Genomic DNA, 18,825 nt, shown 5'->3' with positions numbered 1-18,825 from the left:
TTTGATTATTGCAATGCTTTGCCTCCCCCCCTTGTTCCTTCTCACCCAGTACTTCCCTCGCCCTTAATTGTCTTGTCTGTCTGTATTATTTAGATTGTAAGCTCTTTTGAGCAGGGACTGTCTCTCTGTGTCAGGTGTTCAGCGCTACGCGCGTCTGGTAGTGCTATACAAATGCTAATAATAATGCCTTGTATGCTTTTCTTACTTTAAAACTTCATGCCAAACTACAGTTGTTGCAGAATATGGCAACAAAACTTATTTTGGGCCAAAAACGATTTGACAGCTCAACAGCTGATTAGCTGCTTTATATTGACTTCCTAGTCATTCTAGAGTTTTGTTTAAATTAGTCTGTTTAATTTTTAAAATGTTTGATGGCTGTGCTCCAGAATATTTTTTAAAATTAATTTGTTTTCCTCTTGCTTGCAGAAAGTTAGGGACCCGTTTCACTTGTTACTGCCTTCCTTTATTGGTATTCAATTTAAACAGGTTTTGGAAATGTCTTTTTTTTCCAGGCACTGTAATTCTGGATTTCTCTCACTCAGGATTTACTTGGATCTTCCAGTTATCTTTCTTTTAGAAAATAATTAAAGACTGTGATAAGGCAATCCCAGGAAGTCCATCTAGGGGGTGGATTCCCAGCAAAACAACCCTTAGGGATAAAGCTTCTGGCCTTAGACCTAAGGGAAGGAAAGAAAAGGGAATGCCCTCAGGAAACAAGGATTAGGATTGTTCCTCCTATGGCAGAGGTAGAGTTACCTTGTTTGGCAACCAGGGGAAGTCTTAGTAAGCGAGTCCAGCTCCCCTGGGTGGAAAAAGCACAATGTGCCTCATCAGGAGGAGAAGCAGGGGGGCTGGAGCCATTCTCATCCCCAGCTGCAAATAGGCAGGCTTGAGTCAGAAGGGCAGAGAGGAAAGAGAGCACTTGGGAAGAGGAAGGTGTTGCACTCTTCCACCTGGAGGTTATGGAGTGTAGGAAGGAAGATAACCCTGACTCTGGTTGTGAAGCAGAGGGTGGTGAACTGGAATAGGAAGCCTGCTAAAGGAATTCCAAGTACTGCAAAAGGCAGTTGTGGGAAACCACAGAAAGAAGCTTCTTGGAGCCAGGAGCTGCCAGCCCTCAGTAGTGAATGGGGCAGACCACAGAAAGAAGCTTGTTGAGCACCTTTGGACTGGATACCCCTAGTGAGCAAGTAAAGGGGACAAAGACTTGGAGGAGTCTTTTGGGTTTGGACACTGTCCGTTTGCTGTTTTCCTTTTGTGTGTTACTATAACCTGTGGTTAAATATTATTTTGTTTGCCTGAAGGGGGAAGCTCATTTCAGACGGGGGGGGGGGGGGGGGGGGGGGGGGCGCAGGGTAGCCCAGAAATAGTCCACAATGCCACTGAGACCAGTATATAAGATAAATTGTTTAAAAATATTTTGATGGTTGTGTATGATTATAAGTAATAGAATTCAGGTGCCCAAAGGTCCTAAAGTGGTTCTGTAACCTTCGAGTAAGTTTGATAATTGTGTTTCACTTTGGGGGTTTAAGAGAGGTTTAAAAGTGCAGAATTCTCATCAAAGCATGGCTGTAAGATGTTGTATGATGTTAAAAGTGAAAATGAGAGGTTTCTTTAGGATAATTTTGACTGTTTTAACTGTGAGCTGTGCACAACTTACTTTGCCAAGCCCTCTTTTACAGAAATTTGCATAACTTGAATCTGATTGACAGCTCATCTCACCATAGGAACCTGTTTCTGGGGCATTTTCTCTACCCTAGGGGGAGAGAAAGAAGAATACAGTTGGACTCTGAACAAGCAGGGTGGATGTCTGAGAGTCTGGGAGGTTAAAGTGTGAGTTGAAGAAATAAATAATTTGTTTGACTAACATATGAAGAGGTTTTGGTGAGTGGAAGTGAGAGCTAAAGTGTGACTGTGTTTTCGATAGACTTTAGCCTTTTTGTGACCCTTTGGTGAGAGGAAGTTCTGCTCTAAAGTGTAAAATAAAAATAAAATTGTTCTTTTTATTATCAGAATTACTTAGTAGTGATTTTTCATCTAACTGAAAAGCTGTGATTACTTATAGGGAAGGGAAGAGAACACCCTGCAAAGTGTATTCAGCTTGAAGAGTATTTTATTATTATTATTGTGGTATTCTATAAGGAAGACTTATTGAAGTTAATCTAAATTTCATACAGAAATAAATCTGAACTTTGAAAGGGCTGAGATATGTCTCAGCTTCAGGTGTAATTCAGAGTGTGTTTGAAATTTCTGAGAATTATGAGGTGGAGGAGGGTTTTTTTCCTTCATTGGCTTCATTGTCACTGGGGACTTAAAGTGTAGTGGATACTGCAACAGCTATATTTTTGTTGTTGTAAGACAGTAATCTTGTCTTGGTGATTGCTACTGTGTGTGTGAAGTGAATAGTATTTTTGAGGAGAGTCAACCAAGAAGACAAACAGTAGTCAGTGAGGTGAAACAAAGTCTGAGATAGATAATATTTAGCATATACCAATAATTATTTTTAGTTAAGAGAAAGTTAGTACAAACCAGTATTCAGATTCCTCAACTAAAACAGATTTTTTTTTTTTTAGGAACATATCCTGAGTGACAGGTTGCACACACTTTTGGATAAGAAGATAGTTTTCTTTCCATTTTGTTTTTGGTTTTAGTAGTAGGCAGTAGGTTCCACTGTAGCTGATTATTCATCACCCTACTGATGCAGGAATTACCACTATTGTTAGCAGAATCTGTGGTACTTCAGGAGTCAAATACCACACACCAGAATGAGAGAAAAGTCTTCTTTATTTGCCAGCAAACAAAGTAAACATCAGCGCTAACCCTCTCCTTCTCTTGGCTCTCTGTGTCTTGTCTCTCTCATAAGCTGCTTCTGTTCTCATTTATATATGGTTCTAAACCCCTCTAGCCCCCACATTCTCACCAGATGGTAAGGAATAGATTGATTACCCTGTCTTGAACTAATTATCTCTACACATTACTTACAATATCAGTTACACAGGTTTCAAATATTTCCTAAACTGACCTACGACCTGGGGCCTCTCAAACTAGACAATGCGGCACCTATCTTCTGCATTTTATTATTATTAAATTCTCAGATTCTATTATTTAGCAAACCCTGATTCTAATTCACACTTATGGACATCAGTAATTGTAACAGGCACAACATTGCATAGTAATTTACCAATAGCTCAATCCTCTGTTTTATTATTCACATAATCAGATTCCCAGTTAACTCATAACTTAAAATGCTAGCTGGGCTCTACCCCACCTCGGGGCATTCATTAAGGGGCCAGTCCTACACTTAGCTATAATCAATCAAGGAAAAGAGTTGACTTTTCCTGACCTCTTTCACCTTTAGCTTCATACACAGAACTAGCTAGGAATGTGGATAATTGAAACCAGATGACCTCTTAAACTGCAGAAAATATCACTTGAAAAGTCAGACAAAGATGTAAACACTGAATTGAAAAGATATTTTACAGGGAGAAATAGAACTTATTAATTAAAAGAAAGTATTAAAAATTAAACAGAATAAAACATATTTTAAAATAAGCAGAGATCAGAATTCCTTATAAGACAGAATCTAAATTATCAAGAATTTATTTAAAATCTAAACTATCTCCTATTTCCAGGACTGCCTCATTCCCCCCTTTGAGACTTAAATCAGCTTATACAGATATAAGTATCAAAACTCAGAACTCTGGGAACTATAGTGATCCCAACTCCATACCTCCTCCTAGGGCATAACATCTAAGAATAGGCTTGTGAACCACCATTACCCGACTTGTTAAGGACCGACGGCATACTGCTGAAGAAAATAGGCCGGGACACTATGGTCCTCTCAATGGTACGCTTAGGAGCCAGATAATTACTTGGGTCATAATCTGCAGGTACGGTAATAGGGCACATAGGAGTACCTGGAGAGACTACCCACACAGATTCCCCCTTCTCTGGGAGAACACTGGTATAGTTACAGGAAATGGGGAGAACAGTTGAAATGTTTCTTGTTAAACAAAACACTCCAGAAGCTGGATAGGGAGACGTAAAGACTGGCCGTAGAGAAGATTCAGAGGGGGAGGTAGCATTATAAAAAGACCACCAAGTATAATCCTGGCTCCAAGGACCCGAACTCGAGAAGTAGGGAGGTATAAGGGCTGTAAGTGGCACGGGGACAGGAACAGCTGGGACATCTCTGGTATAAGGAGAAAATCGGGAAAGTAATCTTTGCCTGGCTAATTAGTTCCTGGACAGAGTGTAGCCAAAGGTTGGAGCGAGTTGGGGTATTAGGAAAAAGGAAGCAAGGAGTAGAAAACAACAAAAGCGCCCAAACTACTAGCATTTTCTTTCTTCCTAACCCAAAAAAATAAAGCAAACTAATCAAGCAATAACATTCCAACAGTCTGTGCTAGTCACAGATTACTCTAATATAGTGTTCTCAGTCTTTGAGTTCTTATTCCGGTTGGGATAGAACCTCAACTGACAAGGATCAAGCTCTCAAATTCCAGGAAAACCAGAATCAGGGCAAGAAGGAATCTCAGTATGAAGCCGAATTCCAGCAGCTCCTGCGGTATGCAGTTGACCCTTCTCTTCAGCTACCGTGTTTCCCCGAAAATAAGACACTGTCTTATATTAATTTTTGCCCCCAAAAATGTGCTAGGTCTTATTTTCAGGGGCTGTCTTATTTTTCGGGGAAACATCGGGGTTGGATCGGGGTTGGCCCGCCCGCCCTCCGTCGCTCGCGGAACTAACCTTAAACGCCTCCTTTCACCTTCGCAGCAAGCAGCAGCAGGGCAGGCCACTCCCTCCTTCCGTGTCCTGCCCTCGTCTGACATAACGTCCGCAAGGGCGGGACACGGAAGGAAGGAGAGGTCTGCCCTGCTGCTGCTTGCTGTGAAGGTGAAAGGAGGTGTTTAAGGTTAGTTCCAGGTGGGTGGAGGGGGGGCCCGGCGACCTCGGGTGGGGGGGGCTGCCTTGTTCGGCTCTCGGCGGCCCTGCTTTCAAACAAAAATTTGCTAGGTCTTACTTTTGGGGGAGGCTTTATATCTACCAATTCAGGAAAACCTCTACTAGGTCTTATTTTCGGGGGATGTCTTACTTTCGGGGAAACAGGGTAGTAGATTCTCTGGTTCGGGTCAAGCGCAGCTTCAATGGCTCCGCGGGATCACTTTCTGCTCTCCACTGTTTAGGCTCCGTCTGATTCATGCTGGGCTCAGTCTGGTCAGCAGACTTGATTCGAGACCAATGGACCCATGGAGTTATCCCTGTGACCTTCACAGCTGTAGGAGTAGAAAGCAAAACAGTAAAAGGTCCTTTCCACCGGGGCCCCAAGGGCTGGAGCCTCCAGTCTTTCACCCAAACTCTATCCCCTGGCAGGAAGGGATGTACCTGAGCCTGAAAGGGGACAGGGTTTATTTCTCTCACATAAGACTGAAGCTCAGAAATTATCCGGGCCAAGAGGGCTACCTGCTCCTGCACCTGGGCAGACCCTAAAGTCCTTATGTCTCCCTTAATTCCCTGCAAAATGGCTGGGGGCTTCCCATACATAATTTCAAAGGGAGAGAGGGCCGTTCCTTTAGTTGGGGTGCATCGGAGGCGGAAGAGGGCTAGTGGCAGTGCCTGTGGCCATTTCAGTTGGGTTTCCTGACAAATCTTTGCTAGGCTATTTTTCAAGGTTCTGTTTGCCCGCTCAACCTGCCCTGAACTCTGGGGACGGTAGGCACAATGCAATTTCCAGGTAATGTGCAATGCACAGGACAGGGCCTGAAGTGTGGCTTCAACAAAAGCGGGACCATTATCTGAGCCTATGGCAAGGGGCAGTCCATACCTGGGGATGACATCCCTAAGGAGGGCTTGAGCTACTTCTGTGGCTTTCTCAGTGACTGTAGGGTATGCTTCCACCCAACCAGAGAAAGTGCAGACCATGACCAAGAGGTATCGGAGCCTACCGCTCCTGGGCATTTCTGTGAAGTCTATGACTAGGGACTCAAAGGGTGTTAGTCCTCTGGACTGAACTCCTGGTGGAATACGGGGTCCCTGACGAGCATTATTCTGGGCACAGAGAGTACATCGGGCAGAGGCAGTGGCAACCAGACTATCCAATCCTTCCAGGACCACTACTCGACTGAGTAGGCAGGCTAGTGCTGTTTTCCCTAAGTGTGACAGGTCATGAGCATGAGACACTACAGGCCAAGCTAGGTGGCGTGGCACCAGAACTCTGGTATCAGGGAGATGTAACCAACCATCAGGTCTCCTTACTGCCCCTTCTTCTTGAGCCCATTTCTCTTCCGTTTGGGTGTACATAGGCGTCCATTCTTGCAGTCGAATTTGGAACAGGGGGGTCACAGTACTTGCTGGGGGTCCTCGAGCAGCTTCCTTGGCCACCCGATCAGCATGGCGGTTCCCTCGGGCCACTGGAGTATCTGTCCTTTGGTGTCCCCGGCAGTGAATGACAGCTACCTTTTTAGGGGCCCAAACGGCCTCTAGCAACTGAAGTATTTCGGGTCCATACTTAACAGGTTGGCCTGCGGCATTTATGAGTCCCTTTTCCTTATACAAAGCTCCATGAGCATGTAGAGTTGTGAAGGCATACTTGGAATCAGTATAAATGTTGGTCACCAGTCCTGCTGCTAGCTCCAGAACTCGTATAAGGGCCACAAGTTCTGCTTTCTGGGCTGAAGTTCCTTGGGGCAGGGCCCTTGCTTCTATCACCTTGTCCTCTGTCACCACAGCATAGCCTGCCAATCGCTTGGAGTTCTCCACGTAACTGCTTCCATCTGTAAAATAAATTACATCTGGATCCCTCCAAGGAACATCTTTGAGATCTGGTCGACTGGAGTACACTTCATCCATGGTTTGGATATAGTCATGATCCGGTGGTCCCTCAGATGCTGGCAAAAGAGTGGCGGGGTTGAATGTAGCCACTGTTTCCAGGTGTATCCGTGGATTCTCACATAAGCTGGCTTGGTACTTAACCATGCGGCTATTTGTAAACCAGTGGTTGCCCTTGTACTCCATGAGGGTGAGAACTGCGTGGGGGACTTTGACAACCAGTTCTTGCCCCAAGGTCAACTTGTCAGCTTCCTGGACCAGTAAGGCTGTTGCTGCAATGGCCCTCAGGCAGGCTGGCCATCCTTTAGCCACTCCATCCAGCTGTTTAGACAGCAACAGGCCTCTGCCAGGATCCCATCATCTGGGTCAGCACACCCAGAGCAACCCCCTGTCGCTCGTGGACATACAGTGAGAAAGGTTTCTCCACATCAGGAAGGCCTAATGCAGGGGCTTGGAGTAGGGCTTTCTTTATGGCGATGAAGGATTGTTGAGCAGTAGGTCCCCATTCAAATGGTTCCTTTTCACCCCCCTTTGTGGCCTGGTAAAGGGGTTTCGCCATCAGTGCAAAATTCGGAATCCAAATTCTGCAGAATCCGGCTGCTCCCAGAAATTCCCTAACTTCCCTTCTGGACTTGGGTTGGGGAATTGCAGCAACCGCTTGCTTCCTACTGACATCCAGTCTCCGACTTCCCTGGGAAATGCAGAAGCCCAGATACTTCACTTCTGACTGACAGAGTTGGGCCTTCGAGCGTGAGACCTTATAGCCCGCATCCAGGAGTAACTCCAGCAATTCTCTGGTAGCCTCGACACACTCTTCCTGGGTCACTGCTGCAATCAGGAGGTCATCTACATACTGGAGTAAAACTCGCCTGGAAGGCTCAGATTTAAAAGTCTTAAGGTCTTGTCCTAGGGCAGTCCCAAAAATGGTAGGGGAGTTCTTGAACCCCTGTGGCAGGCGGGTCCATGTATACTGAAGCTTTCGTCGTGTTACTGGGTTTTCCCATTGAAAGGCGAAAAGCAGTTGACTGGCGGGGGCCACCCGAATACAAAAGAAGGCATCTTTTAGGTCCAGTGTTGTGAAATGGGTAGCTCCAGAAGGTATCAATCCAAGCAGGACATATGGATTAGGCACTACAGGGTGTAATGAAATAGTGGATTTGTTGACCACTCGTAAGTCTTGGACTGGCCGGTAGTCCTCAGTCCCTGGCTTCTGGACTGGCAACAGTGGCGTATTCCATGGAGACTGGCAAGGTCGAATAATTCCATGGGATAACAGACGATTCAGATGTGCTTGAATCCCTTCCAGAGCCTTTCGGGGAATTGGGTATTGGCGAAGACGGATTGGCCGGGCACTCGGAAGTAAGTCTACATGAACAGGGGGAATATTTCGGGCCAACCCTGGGGGATTATCTTCTGCCCATACCCCATTGACCTGGAAGCTGTCGGCCAGGGGTAGGTCAACTTGGTCATGCGACTGATGCAGCCGCCATTCTTCTTCAAGGGGGCAACAGAAACTCAATATGCCCTTAGGGCTGGATGTCGGGGGCCGAAAGGAGACCGAAGTCTGGCCATCAGAGTCAAAGGAAATTTGGGCCCTAAGCTTGGACAACAGGTCCCGGCCTAACAAAGGGATTGGACAGTCTGGCATATACAAGAATTCATGAGTGACTGTGTGTGAGCCTAATTGGCATCTACGGGTCGTCAGGAAGGGCCTCCGGTCCTGCACCCCCGTGGCTCCCACCACTAGAACAGTTTTTCCAGACACAGGCGCTAATCGCTCCGTCACAACAGAGTGTTCAGCTCCTGTATCAATCATGAATGGAATTGAGCGGCTCCCTATGGTTAGCTTGACCATGGGTTCCTGGGAGTCCAGTTTGTAGGAACCCGGTCTGTCCTATTCATCCCATTCTGCCATCTCGGCTATCCCAATGATGTCAGATTCAGAAGGCTCATACCTTCCCTCTCAAACTCGGCCTCGGCTTCCTCGATCTCCTGGTCCCCTTCTCGGTCCCTGGCGCTTCTGGGGGCATTCATCTTTCCAGTGCCCTCTTTCCTTGCAGTAGGCGCACTGGTCCCTCTCCAATCGTGGTCTGGGATTCTCCCCTCGTGGCCGGGATTGATTGAAGGAATCTCGAGGCCGGGCTAGCGGTCCGGGGTCCCACTTCGGCTTCCCATTGGCTGGAGGTCGACCTCGGTTAAGGGTGGAATTAGTAATGGCTGCCGCCAAGAGGTCGGCCTTCTTCTGCATCTTCCGGTCAGCCTCTCGGCGCATCTCCTGATCCCTATTAACGAAAACCTTTGTTGCAATCTCAATTAGCTGGGTGGTATTCATCCCTGCGAATCCCTCCTGACGCTGCAGCTTCTTCCGGATATCTGGCATACTCTGGGCCACCAATGCACTATTCACCATTCTCTGGTTTTCTAGTGCCTCAGGGTCGAATGGGGTGTATGTTCTGTAGGCTTCAATTAGTCGCTCTAAAAAGGCCCCAGGGGATTCAGTTGCCCCTTGGAGAATTTCAGAGACCTTTGCCAGATTAATGGGCCTCTTTACTCCTTTCTTCATACCTTCCAGCAAGTCCCGGCAATAGCCGGACAACAGTTCATAGTGCTGCTCGTTATTCGAATCCCAAGCTGGAGCTGCGCGAGGGAACCGAGTTCTAACCCATTCCTCTGGGTCCAATGTCCCCACGGGGACACGCGCTCGAGTGATGGCCTCAGCATTTTGTAAAATCTTCCGCCTCTCCTCAGTTGTGAAGAGGGTCAGGAGGAGCTGTTGACAATCAGTCCAAGTTGGGTTATGGGTGGCCACAATGCTAGCCACTAGGTCCACCACTGCCTGAGGCTTTTCAGTATAAGAGGGGTAATGCGTCTTCCAATTCAGGAGATCAGTGGTTGTGAAGGGTACATACTGGTAGGCCTGTGCCTGTATAACCTGACCCTGATTATTAGGATCCGGTCGAGTGGTGGTTACCTGACGGAGGGGCAGAGCTCTCGAGGAGGTGGGAATGCAACCTGAGGTAGAGCGAGGAGCTACCCCCTTATCATGCTCAAAGGTGATTGCAGCAGATCTAACCCATTCAGGGGAGGTCTGTTGAACCCCTGAGGGATGGGGAGGGGTACTCATAGGCTGAGAGGTGATCACAGGTGATTCAGTCCATTGAAAGGGATGCTGGGCCCCTGATGAGTGGGAAGGGGTACTAGAGGGAGAGGCTGGGCTGTCGGGAGTTGAGGAGTCAGGGAGTGGAGCCCAAAACGGGTCATGGGAGGTTAACAGGGAAGGATGTGGCAGAGGAGGGTAGATGCTGGCTGAAAAGTCCAACCTAGGATGTGGCGGGGTTTGCACAGAAGGGGAGGAACTATCCGGAGAAGCCTGTGCCGGAGAGGCTTGGGCTAGACGCCGTGGATCTCTGGGGGTGGAGCGGAACCTCAACAATGGGCCATAAGGTGGTGGCTCAAGATCTGAGGGGTCATCAGAGAGTATGGGTTTCTCGGTAGGGGCGGAAGCCACCGATTGGGTGGTAGGCTTCCTGGGGCTCTTTCCCTTCTCCAGTTTAGATTTTCTAATAATCTTTCTTTGAACGCGGCCCAGCATGAACTTTACCGGGAATCCCATATAGGTTTTTAACCAAGAGGGAGGGTCAGTGACAAGGCTGTCCCAGGAATCTATATAGGGGAGCTGTTCAGGATATCCTGGTTCTCCTACAACTATGCTGTAGACCTTCCGGATTACTTCAATATCTAAGCTGCCACCAGGGGGCCACCCCACTCCCATAGATGGCCACTCAACTTCACACAAAGTTCTTAGAGTACTTAAGCTTAAAGTCTGTCCATAATCATTAACTAAAAATCCTTCCTTAAAATTCTTAAGCATACAATCTAGGGGAGTACCAGTTTGAGTAGACGATGTCCCCCCCCCCCCCCCCCCCCCATAATGCTTACAGTTACAACACACAGAAAGGAAGGGAAAAATTTTTTTTTTTTTGGGAAGTGTGGTAAGGGGTCCACACGTCCCGAGACACAAGGTAGACAAACAACAATCGCTTCCTTCCGTCGCTGGCCAGTTGAACTCGCGTTAACTGGAACCGCAGCTATAAGAAGTCCACACTCATTTAACATTCATACATCACACACACACTGTACAAAAATTCCACCCAACAATTTCAGATTTTTCAGATACAGATAAGCTCTGACGATTTCCCTGCTAGTCCCCACTAGACTAGAAGGTACTAAGGCCTTCGCTGAGAGTTGATCAGACTCCCCTTCCCTCAACTTTTGAGGGGCCGGTTTACAGTTTCCTAGAATTACAATACAGAATTCAGAATACAAAATACATACCCGGTCAGTGTTCCTCAGTCAGTTCTTTTCGTGCCCCACGTTGGGCGCCAGAAATTGATGTAGGAATTACCACTATTGTTAGCAGAATCTGTGGTACTTCAGGAGTCAAATACCACACACCAGAATGAGAGAAAAGTCTTCTTTATTTGCCAGCAAACAAAGTAGAACATCAGCGCTAACCCTCTCCTTCTCTTGGCTCTCTGTGTCTTGTCTCTCTCATAAGCTGCTTCTGTTCTCATTTATATATGGTTCTAAACCCCTCTAGCCCCCACATTCTCACCAGATGGTAAGGAATAGATTGATTACCCTGTCTTGAACTAATTATCTCTACACATTACTTACAATATCAGTTACACAGGTTTCAAATATTTCCTAAACTGACCTACGACCTGGGGCCTCTCAAACTAGACAATGCGGCACCTATCTCCTGCATTTTATTATTATTAAATTCTCAGATTCTATTATTTAGCAAACCCTGATTCTAATTCACACTTATGGACATCAGTAATTGTAACAGGCACAACATTGCATAGTAATTTACCAATAGCTCAATCCTCTGTTTTATTATTCACATAATCAGATTCCCAGTTAACTCATAACTTAAAATGCTAGCTGGGCTCTACCCCCCCTCAGGGCATTCATTAAGGGGCCAGTCCTACACTTAGCTATAATCAATCAAGGAAAAGAGTTGACTTTTCCTGACCTCTTTCACCTTTAGCTTCATACACAGAACTAGCTAGGAATGTGGATAATTGAAACCAGATGACCTCTTAAACTGCAGAAAATATCACTTGAAAAGTCAGACAAAGATGTAAACACTGAATTGAAAAGATATTTTACAGGGAGAAATAGAACTTATTAATTAAAAGAAAGTATTAAAAATTAAACAGAATAAAACATATTTTAAAATAAGCAGAGATCAGAATTCCTTATAAGACAGAATCTAAATTATCAAGAATTTATTTAAAATCTAAACTATCTCCTATTTCCAGGACTGCCTCACTACAAAGAAGGAAAACAAAGAAGAAGAAGAGCCCCACCATTTCCATGCAAGAAGAAGACCCAAGGAAAGCTTGAACCATCAGTTAAGTCTTCAGCAATTGCACCTATGACATCCAGCAACTAGACTAAATTTTCTATCCATTTTCATTCAGCTAAAGAGACACTGACACACAGAGGGTATTAGCAGGGGATAAAGCCAAACTTCCCTGGTTGATTCATGATCCTGAGAGAAAGTGTACTGGTACTAGAGTGGGATACCACATTTTCTGCAGAACCTCTTATCTGAGATTGTAAGAAAAAGGCGTTTCTGATTTTTGTATACACCAAAGTGTTCTGAGCTGTAAAAGGAGTTTCCAAGTAGTTTATTGTTAAGTGTGAAGGAAGAAACATTTGATTTGTAAAATTCCTTTGTATTTATCGCTGCATTTATACATTGAGGTGTATAGTTTCAGTTGGTCATCTTTTAATTTTCCTGTGTATAATTACTTACAAAAGTTTCCTTTGAAATGTAACACCATTTCTCTAGATTTTCACTTATTTTTCCTCTCACGTTTTTTGGAACTTGAGACGAGGTTAGTTTGTTAATTAATCTTTTCCCTTTGTCTTTACACTGGTGACGCACTTAAATCCTATTCAGATAGATGTAGGACAGAGTCAGCTCATGGCTTACATTACACTGGTGTTAAAACTGCTTGGCTAGAATAAAGGAAGAAAACCAGGAGTGGATCACTTTGTGGCCTTTACCTGAACTCATGTAAACTACAAGGCTGGGAGTGTTGACCAAGAGATAGAAGGACTCAAGGGATTCAGGATCCCAGGATATTATCACAAGATGTATTTGTTTAAATGATTTACGTCTCAATTTATGTTTTTCTGTTTTTTTCTATTTTGTTTTCACCTTGTTAAACTGATTTGAATCTCTGTTTAGAGGGAGTTAGCGGTATATAAGGAACATATCACATCACAAGTAGACAGAAAAAAATGTGGTGCAAAGACAACTACGAGCTGGCAGATTCAAGATACTAAGGACCCTTTGCCCTCAGCTTTACAGTGTTCTTTTGTGAAGACTCACTCTTTACCAGATCGTAGTTGTCTTTGCACCTCATTTTGTACTGTCTACTTAGTGTATGTGATCCCTGAAACAGGCATTTTCTCTGACAAAACAAGGTCCCGTTGGGCCCATCTTTTGTGAAATGCTTTTCCAATAAATATACTTGTTTGTCCATCTTCTTGCTGCTGGAGGGTTATTTGGACTACACACTCTCAGATTCACCCACGAAATAGGATATAATAGATACCTTTAATGTGATGCCAGCAGAATAATCAGCTCACATAGCTTCTGGTTTAGATGAACATCATTCATTGTAGTCCCTAACCTCCCATACACGGGGAGGGGGTAATGAAGGATCTGCCTGCATAGACTTGTGGCTATGTCTCCACAGTGCACAAAGATGGAATATCAGAAGAAAGCCAAAGAAAAGAAAGAAAAAAAGCTCCAAAGAAAGTTCCCCCTAAAAAATACCAGTGCATAGTTCCATTATATTCATGCTCTGCCCAGCCCAAAGGGTCAGGACCTGACCAGGATGACAATCAGAACATGCACATTTGAACAGAGCCTGGCCAGAGTAATATGATAAGTAACTGATAAGAGGGTGGGTGAAGGTCTTTGGCTGTGGCAGGGGATTCAGAGACAAAGCAGTGTAAACATGGGCATGTCAAATTAAAAAAAATACAGATGTGAGGCCAAAAGGAGCTCAATGACCCAGTGCATAGCCTGTGTGGGCCCAATTTCCACTGACAAAAGTAGAAGAAGAAAAGAGGAGTAACACCTCCATAAACCCGTAAAGGAGCAGCACCTGCAGGGGTAGTCTAAGGAGTAAGAAGCCATCAGAGAAATCACGCATCCAATTTTATTGAAGAAGAACCTGACATTGCCAAGTTTCGGCTAAAGCCTACATCAGAGGTAATCAAAATAACAAAACAGGAAAGACAATGATCATGGAGTGATAAGTAGGGCACTCCTTTGTTATCTGCCAACAACAGGTATCAATGGAACAGTACTTGTCTGGTTCAGATCCTATCAGACCGGCAACAATCCATAATGTTTGGCAGCAACTCATCACCACCATGGACACTGACCTGCGGGGTACCACAAAGATCGATACTGTCACCTATTCTGTTCAATATCTACCTCAAGCCACTAGCTGAGCTGATTCGGTCAATGGACACTCAGTTCTACATCTATGCAGATGATGTGCAGCTACTCATACCCACTGAACCTGACTTACCTACAGCCTTGAATAAACTGATCACTTGTCTAACATCAGTTCAAGAATGGGCTAAACACAACAAACTTTGCCTGAACCCAAGTAAAACTGAGCTTCTCTGTGTCCCTAACACAAGTGCATACATACATGACATCAAAATCCCTTTTGGGAAGTATGAACTCCCCCTTAAATCACAAGTCAGGAACCTTGGAATACAGTTAGATTCAACATTTACTCTGATTCCCCAAATCCAAGCAACCTTCAAGAGCTGCTTCTACTATTTGCGAGAGCTACGCTGCCTCTCTCCTTACATTGAGAAGGTAAATCTTATCCCAGTTTTGCATGCCACGGTAACATCAAGACTGGATTAATGCAATGCACTATACAATGGTCTGACTACAAAGGGCCTGCACCAGCTCCAGTTAATTCAGAATACAGCAGCAAGACTCATAGAAGGTTAAAAGCGATGTGACCACATCACACCATTTTTGCAAAAACTTCATTGCTACCAGTACAATACAGGGCTAAATTTAAAACTCTATGTCTGATCTTCAAGGCCCTGAAAGGAAATGGCCCCGAGTATCTGAAGAATAAGATGATCCTCCACACACTGCCAAGGACACTAAGGTCCTCCCAAGGACTTTCACTAAATACACCCTCTCCAAAAGACATCACACGATGTGATACCCGCAAACAGAGTAGCCCCCACACTCTGGAATGCATTGCCTGAAAGGCTTCGCTTAACACAAGACTATCTGTACTTCAGGAAGCAGGTGAAAGCTTGGCTCTTCAACCAAGCCTTTAATGGAAGAAGTAACTAACTTGTTAGTCTCACTCACACACACAAGGATTGACTCGGGCTGCACATACTGCAGCGGGACATGTTTATCCACTCCTACCCTAGCTGAGATGATATTTAACCATCTCTCTGACCTCATGAGCAACTTTCTTCAAATAAGCCACCTTACTTTCTAATTCTTCCTACTTTCTTACTCATCTATATGTTACAACTTTGCCTTACCCTTCACTACCAATTATAATGTTCTATTACGTATTGTGTAGTCAGTACCCTTCTCCACCACTGCCAACTCCAGGCTCCGCCCATTTTACCTTGCCTCACCCTATGCCTGGAACAATCTTCCTGAACCCCTACGCCAAGCCCCTTCCCTATCCATCTTCAAATCCTTGCTTAAAACTCACCTCTTCAATGCTGCTTTTGGAACCTAACCTTTTGAACATATAGACTGCCCAATCTGCTTGACCTATCAGATTGACTGTACACTTGTCTCCTAGATTGTAAGCTCTTTGAGCAGGGACTGTCCTTCCATGTTAAATTGTACAGTGCTGCGTAACCCTAGTAGCGCTTTAGAAATGTTAAGTAAGTAGAAGAAGTATACCATGTATTATCATAACACAACTCTCTATTAATTCTCCAAATTATTTATTCATCACTTCATTATAAAACATAAACCGAAAGCACATAATATTTGAACTCATTCATTAATCACACAAAAACCACACTCATTCATATCACATTCTAACTCATACATACTACATACCAAATCATACACTCTCCTTTCAATGCTTATACACAGAATATTGAAAAAAGCATTGTGTATAAGCTTTGAAAGGAGAGTGTATGATTTGGTATGTAGTATGTATGAGTTAGAATGTGATATGAATGAGTGTGGTTTTTGTGTGATTAATGAATGAGTTCAAATATTATGTGCTTTTGGTTTATGTTTTATAATGAAGTGATGAATAAAGAATTTTGAAAATTAATAGAGAGTTGTGTTATGATAATACATTGTGTTGAGTTTGCAACTACATTGCAATACATTTAACCCTGAGTTTTCGATAAAGTAGTATACCATGCCATACTTTGTATTGTTACTTGAATATTTTTACTGCTGTATTTGCCTGTTGCTCATGTTTGATCTATTCTTACTGTACACCGCCTTGAGTGAATTCCTTTAAAAAGGCGGTAAATAAATCCTAATAAACGACGCCATCAATAGCATTGTTCCATCATTCCTAGCATCTCATCCCTCTCTTTCTCCTTCTCCTACCATCTTTGTAGCCTAACAGCTTCCTGACTTTTCCCCTTCACACCCAGCATCTCCCCAATGCTGATGTCTCTCCCTCACGTCCACCCCCACTCTCTAACGCTTCTCCCTCCCTTCTGCCCCACTCTCCAATCTCCAGAATTTCTTCCTCCCTTCCACCCCATCTCCTACCATTTCTCTCTCCTTTCTGCCTCTCCATCTCCAACATTTCTCCCTCCCTCCATTCTGCCCTTCACCCCCATACACCAACATATCTTCCTACCTCCTTTTGACTCCCAGTCCAATATCTCTCTCCTTTCCATCCACAAGTACAATATCACTCCCTCCCTGCCTCCTATTATCCAGCATCTCTCCCCCTCCCAAATCTAACATCTCTCCCTCCTGTTGACCAGCATCACTCTCTCTCTTTCTCCACTCCCCCTCCCTCTGCCTGTGGTCTGGCATCTCTCCTTCCCTCTCCCTCCCCTGTAGTCTACTTTCACTTGATGTCTTGGAATGACAGCAGCAATTCATTTGCTGCCTACTACTAGCCCTGGAGTATTCACTCTCTGCATTCTTCATCTAAGGAAACAGTTACATTGGGGAGGGTGGGAGTCAGGATGCAGCAGAGTAAAGACTCCATGGCTGGCAGCAGGCAGGGAATGTGAATTACTGCTGCTGCTGGCAATCTTTAGACTGCAGGACTGCAAGTACTACTACAACTACTTATCATTTCTATAGCACTACTAGTTGTACGCAGCACTGAACACTGGACATAAAGAGACAGTCCGTGCTTGACAGAGCTTACAATCTAATTAGAACAGACAAACAGGACAAATAAGGGAATTACTAAGGTGGGAATTAAAACATGGGTACTGAACAAGTGAGTGAGTAAGGGTTAGGAGTTAAAAGCAGCATCAAAAAGGTGGGTTTTTAGCCTAGGTTTGAAGACTGCCAGAAATGGAGCTTGGCGTACCGGCTCAGGAAGTCTATTCCAGGCATATGGTGCAGCAAGGTAAAAGGAACAATCTGGAGTTATCGGTGGAGGAGAAGGGTGCAGATAAGAGAGATTTACCCAGTGAACAGAGTTCCCAGGGAGGAGTGTAGGGAAAAATAAGAATGGAGAGGTAATGAGGAGCTGCAGAGTGAATGCACTTGTAAGTCAATAAGAGAAGTTTGAACTGAATGCGGAAACGGATAGGGAGCCAATGAAGTGAGGAGAGGGCTAATATGAGCTTAGTGACACTGGCGGAATATAAGTCGTGCAGCAGACTGGGAAGTGAAGATTGGGGAGGAAGGAGGGAGGCAGGAGAGATACCGCACCAGGTTGTGGGGGTGATGGAAAGAGAGATGCCACACTGGGTCGGGTGGGAGGAGGGACTGGGAGGGCACACTGAGTCAGCTGGGGGATAAGTACCTTCAGGGCAGCAGGCCAGCCTGACAGCAGGCTCTTCTGCTGTGGTCAATTCAAATTCAAATTTTCTAATATTTGCCACTCCTTGAAAGCTACTACCGGAGGCTTCTGTGTCAGTTGGCCTAATTATCGAGCAGCACCTGCATAAGTTTTACAGCTATACAGCAAGGCTAAAGTACAAACCATAAACATTTACTTTCACTTTCAGACAGAGAAGGAAGAGAAGCAGATTTGAGGTGAAAAAAGTTATGTTTAAGCTATAAAACTTTGGTGAAAACAGTGGCTGACATCCTTGTATTCATAATAATTTGTTAGTAAACATTTAGATTGACAAATTAACATGTTTCCGGTTTTACATTTCAGAACATCTGCATCATGAAGGAGAGGAGTCGGAGATTTGACATATCTTGTGGGATCTGCACTTCCTGAGACTACAGACAGACTATTCTGAGAAAACTGAACTTGAGGTAGAATAAATTCTCTAAATACCTTTAGTTGTTCTGGTAAACCTCACTGCCCTGCCCCAAACTTCTCAGTAGAGTTACAGAAGGAGAGTAAGGGGAGTTTTTCCACTTAGAGTGACTAGGTGTGTACTGAGTGTGGGATATGAGACAGTGTGCAGGGTGAAGAGATCATCTTCTCTCCAAGCAACCTTTTTTTTTAGTTACATTTGTACCCCACGCTTTCCCACTCATGGCAGGTTCAATGCGGCTTACATATACAGATACTTATTTGTACCTGGGGCAACGGGTTAAGTGACTTGCCCAGAGTCACAAGGAGCTATGCCTGAAGTGGGAATCAAACTCAGTTCCTCAGGACCAGAGTCCACCACCCTAACCACTAGGCCACTCCTCCACTCTTCAGAAACATATTGGCAAGATACGTGTACCTGTAGTCCTACAGGGCGCCTTCCTCTAAATATAGGATAGAAGGG

At 44.7% G+C, this 18,825-nt stretch overlaps 2 protein-coding genes across 2 annotated transcripts in view; both read left to right on the top strand.

Moving 5' to 3' along the window:
* The window catches only part of LOC115466338 (butyrophilin subfamily 1 member A1-like), a 1,244,786-nt gene that overhangs the window by 1,004,463 nt on the left and 221,498 nt on the right, over window positions 1-18,825 (top strand). The gene's annotated exons all lie outside the window — the stretch shown is intronic.
* LOC115466343 (butyrophilin subfamily 1 member A1-like) overlaps window positions 18,234-18,825 on the top strand; it is a 494,943-nt gene continuing 494,351 nt past the window's right edge. The window contains exon 1 of the mRNA XM_030197531.1: window positions 18,234-18,358. The gene's annotated coding sequence lies outside the window, so the exon portion shown is untranslated. The remainder of the gene's footprint in view (window positions 18,359-18,825) is intronic.

The sequence above is a fragment of the Microcaecilia unicolor genome, chromosome 3 (assembly GCF_901765095.1).
Source record: "Microcaecilia unicolor chromosome 3, aMicUni1.1, whole genome shotgun sequence".
NCBI lineage: Eukaryota > Metazoa > Chordata > Amphibia > Gymnophiona > Siphonopidae > Microcaecilia > Microcaecilia unicolor.
Note: the sequence above shows the minus strand (reverse complement) of the source record. Positions and strands in the feature narration are given on the sequence as shown.